The 5,196-nt window shown below is 33.1% G+C and overlaps 1 pseudogene; it reads right to left on the bottom strand.

Annotated features, from left to right (window-relative positions):
• Nucleotides 1–202: 202 nt before the first annotated feature.
• Nucleotides 203–1,098, bottom strand: LOC123251653 (annotated as a pseudogene).
• Nucleotides 1,099–5,196: the final 4,098 nt, after the last annotated feature.

Below are 5,196 nucleotides of genomic sequence, written 5' to 3'. Positions count from 1 at the left end.
ATTATTGGCCATTTCTCATGGAAGTTCAAAGTATGGAAAATAGATTAGAGTTGAGAAAGAAAATATTTCTTCATAATTCATTAATTTATATTTTCTTCTCTGATCCTTCTAGGTAAAACATCCAAGTTTCTATATATATATAAAGTACTTCTGTATGGATTGACTTCAGATAGAGGAAGGAGATTTTGTAGATTTTCACATATCAATGAGCACAAGGTTTTGGAATCTGTTTATCAGTGATTATCAGGATAAAAGGGCTAATTGTTGGATACCACAGAGAGAGCATGGCTGACATATGTATCATCCAATTACTTGTGTATTTAAAATGGAGCATAAACAGAAAAAAATGGGACTCGGTATATTCAATAAAACAAAGGTACACACCAAAATTAGGATAGCTAGGGTGGCTCTAGTTTCAGGGAATATTCTTATGGAGAGGCTATTACTATGAATATGATTGACATGTCTCTTGTGTCTGTATAATATTAAAACCATATAGCCACTAGAACAAGTCATTAGACACAAAAACAAAGCATCACAGACACATGATATGATTGCAATTTTCATATGATTCTTATTATTTACATCTACAAGCCTGTACCCAGTGTTGCATCCTTCATTAATATCTGTGCTGTTCTTTAGAACAACGTGATGAAGAAGTCCAATCACAACAAATAGCAAATTAGAGAGCCAGAAAAGAATAAAGCATAGAATAATGCATTTTGGTGTTCTTCTCTTGATCTGTGCCCATTTGGAGTCATTAGGACTAATAGAAATGGCCTGGAAAGCACTCAAAATGCAGGTGCTGCCCATGGATAAGCTTCGACTTATTATCTGGATGTATGTTATGATTCTAATCCCAAAATTATCCAGTAAACATTTCACACTCCAAAGTCTTGTGGTAGTGGGCAATCCCCTGAAGAGTAGCAACATAATATTGGAAAAAGCCAAATGAATGATAATTAGGCTTTTAAATCTTGTTCTATGAGCAATGAGGAAATTAAAGATGTTTAGGAATAGGAGGATACAGTTGTCTAGGAATCCAACTCCAGTCACGTGCAAGTATACTATACCTAGAATTTCATTATAAGTCAGCATTCCTTAGCTGCCTTATGAAGATGATTTGCTGTCAAATTCAATGTGATCTATCGAGAAATGTATGACATTATGCTCAGTAAGTACTTAGATTTTCCCATTGAAATTCCATCATCTTCTGTTCTTTCATATGAAGAGTAAAAATGTTTCTCAGACAGTGGGCAGTGATAAATTACTGAACCCCAAAATTCCCTACTTAGATGAAAATCTTTTATCATTCCATCTTTCACAATGCATGAAAATACTCAGGTAACAAGGTGGGACAGTGTGCAAACTGAATGACCTGGAGTAAGGAAAACTTACCTTCAAATATTTCTTCAGACACTTAGCTAGATTTGTGACCCTAGATAAGTCACTTAATCTTTGACTAGTGTCAGAAAATTTTCCTTGTTTCATCATGTATAAAATTAAATAGAGAAGGAAATGGCCAACCATTTCCATATCTTTGTCAAGAAAACATGGAATTGAAACAAAAAGAGCTGGTCATGTCTAATAAACAAATAAAAAACACAAAGACCTATGAACCTGTTCTTTGTCATAGTGAGTCTCACATCATTCTCCCTTTGTTTCTATGGCCTTCTTCCTTTTATCAGCTAAACTCTATTCCTTCTCTTACCTTACCTGCTAATAACCCAGTTCAATTAACTCAGTTCTATTTTATCTTTTTTCATCATCTCATTTAAATACATGTGCAAGTTAAAAGACATCATCCTTCATGTAACTTTGTTCCTCTTCTAGTAGAAAGGACAACAACCACATACTGACAATGATGCTGATCTCTCATGATTCTATTCTTATCTTTCTAACTCTTCTTTACACTATCTTTTGAAGATTCTTCTTATATGTCATGAGCCTGAAGTGTCTCTCAGAGTTCTATTCTTCACCTTTTTTCTTTTTATTCTATTTCATTTGAATAAGATATGAACTTCTAGAATTCCATTGCAGTCGCTATGAAAATGACATTTATTTCTATACCAATGAATTATATTTCAATATAATATTCTTATATACACACACATATATGCATATACATATATGTATAATTGGGGAAATGGTTATATATGTGGATATGTGGATATCTAGATAGCAAAGTAGCTATAACTTTCAACTCACAGTTCTCATAGAGTATACTAATTTTCTTTAATTGCTGAATGGTGAGATCACTTTTTACCTCCCATGACATTTAAAAAACCCAATAACTGAGTGAATTTCAATTGGATTTTCAACTCAAAGATAAAAATTAATTTTGCTAAATGATTGGAAGAAAATAGAACAACATAATTAACTTAATTGTAAAGATGAAGAAAAGTTATAAAGATGAAGAGAATCTTGATTTTTTTCTATTCAGTAAATAGTTGGATTTGTCAGAAATATGTGGTTAGAATAATAGCCAGTATTAACAATGGAAACTTAAATAATTTTAGCACCTGGTGTCTTGTCAGGGTGGCACCAGCCCATAGTTTTAGAGGTAGTCTCTAGATTTGGAGACATGAACATCTGATTTCGAATTCAACCTTAGACTTCTATTAGCTGTGTTACCTGGGGCACATCACTTTACATTTGTCTGTCTCAGTCGTCTCATGAAATGGGAATGATAATACCACCTACTTCTTAAGGTTATTATGTGGATAAAATGACATTTGCAGTGTATTGTGCAAATCTTAAAAGTACTATATAAATTAAAAGATTCAGCTTCGCATAAACAGTACTGTCTCCACAATGGAGAATGAGACAATCTATTGGTAAAAGTTATTGCATTTTTCTTTTGATTACATGAGAATACAAAGTTAAGAATTTAAATATGCAATTACTTTTTCAAAGACATTGTATTTTCCCAATTACATGCAAATTTAATGTACTATTGTAGTAAACATAAAAGCAGTATAAGAAATAACTGAATCAGGTAGGTGGCTCAAAGGATAGTCAGCCCTGGGTTCTAATATTCACTCAGAGACTTCTGAGATTTGTGAACCCTGGGCAAGTCACTTGACCTTAATAGTCTAGCTCTGACAAATCATCTGCCTTGGAACCAAAACTTGCTATTAATTCAAAGATATATGTTAAGGGTTTTAAAAAGAAATAATGAGAACAGTAATCATAGAAATAAAGCATTTATAAATTTATATATACATTTTATGAAAACCTTTTCACAATTTCTACTTCCTTTATTCCTATCCCTGTCAGCACTCTCCCCATTCCCACTCCCACAGTCTCTCTCTCAAACTATTAGCTCTTACATTGTACTCTCTGAAATGCTTATTTTTTAAGTAACAAAATTACTTTCATTTTTATTTTTTTTCTTTTCCCCTCCTCTCATTTTTTGGCTTTCCTGAAACATGGATCCCTCCTGATTAGAGTTCTTCTGCATACTCTTTTGAGTACTATTTGCAATTCAAGTTCTTCTTTATTGATTAACCAGTTAAGATGAGGACATTAACATACTCCCAGTTCCCACCTTGTTCCATTCTAATCTCTTCCTGCATCCCCATCTTGCATTACTTCTCATTTGAATTTCAGTCAAACCATATCTATCAATAACTGAAATTCTGGTAGATGTGATCTACATACCCAGGAATATGCAGCTTTGCTCAATGAATTCATTGTTCATTCCAAATTATTCTTTCCTTACCTATATTCTCTTCCATCTCCTATTCCAGTCCTTCAATAAATGTATTCAACACCATACAATCCTCTTCTCTTAAAGTCCCTTGGTCCTTTATCTTATTTCAACCTTTCACTAGAAAACTTCAGCTATCAATTACTTCCATCATCTTCTGCCTTTGATCCTATTCATGTTTCACTAAGGAAAGTTGGAATAAATAATTGACCAAAGTTGCCTCAATCCACTGTAAATTTGTTTTCCATAATGTTGACTGAACCTTCATTTGGGCAAAGCAAACCCTTTACACATTGCTAATTTTCTTACCATCCTCTCACCATTGCTAAGTAGGAAATCTAAATGTTTTCTTCCCTTCTGAAACTCCCCATGCCTCTCCAATGCTCAGTCTCTCATCTGAAAATTCAGTAGCATATTTGACTAAAAATTAGGTTGGAACTCTTCTATTTCCACTTCTCATCATCTCTTATATCATTAACATGCCTTCTTCATCTATTTCATTCTTTAATGCCTGTCTTCCATAATCAGATGTTCCATCTTGCTATTTCATCTGTATGCAAAGTGATACCATTATATCTCATTTTTTCCAGAAAATAATTCCCTGTAAAATCCCCACTGTCACTTTTCTTCAATCACTTTATGTGTACTGCATTTTCCTTACTAACTGCAAATTTGGATATATGTCTCCTATATTCACAATATTATTACTTCATTCATACATCTCCACTAGCTATCTTCCCATATCTCTCGTCCATTTTGTGACTAAATTCCTTGAGAATGCTTTCCATAATAAATGTCTCCACTTTGTTTCCTTTTATTTTCTACTTATTTCTCTGCTATCTTATATTGAATTTACTGTTTAACCAAACTAATCTTCCTAAATTTACTACTGATCTCTTAATTGCCCATTCTTGTAACCTTTTCTCAGTCCTCTTTCTTCACTGACCTATAGGCTTTGTCACTGTGGATTACTATCTACTTGATACTTCTTATTCTTTAGATTTTAATAACACTATAAGTTGTTCTCCTCCTACCTATACTCCTGTTCTTTTTCAGTTTCCATTGAGGTATCATAACCTACCTCATTGCCATGGGTGGTTGATTTGTTTCTCCAAAGTATAGTTCTGGATCTTCTTTGATTCTCTTTCTGTATTATTTCATTTGTTGAAATAATTAACCTCCCATGGATTTAAGTATCTTTTCTTTGTTGATTCTAAATCTATTTCTTCAGGCCTCTCCTTACCTATATTGTTACAAATACAGATGGTTATTAGATCATAGTGGATATTCCATAGATATTTTATACTTAAATTTTCTAAAACTTGACTCATTTTTCTCTCCATAAATTTTCTCTTTCCCAAAGTTCCCTATTACTGCCAAGGTTGCTAACATGTTCCTGCTCCTGCCATTTTAAAAATCTCGCTTTCTCTTTTCACAAATCCATAACCATTTTTCACAAATACTGTCAATTTCCCCTCCGTAGC

The sequence above is a fragment of the Gracilinanus agilis genome, chromosome 6 (assembly GCF_016433145.1).
Source record: "Gracilinanus agilis isolate LMUSP501 chromosome 6, AgileGrace, whole genome shotgun sequence".
Taxonomy (NCBI): domain Eukaryota; kingdom Metazoa; phylum Chordata; class Mammalia; order Didelphimorphia; family Didelphidae; genus Gracilinanus; species Gracilinanus agilis.
Note: the sequence above shows the minus strand (reverse complement) of the source record. Positions and strands in the feature narration are given on the sequence as shown.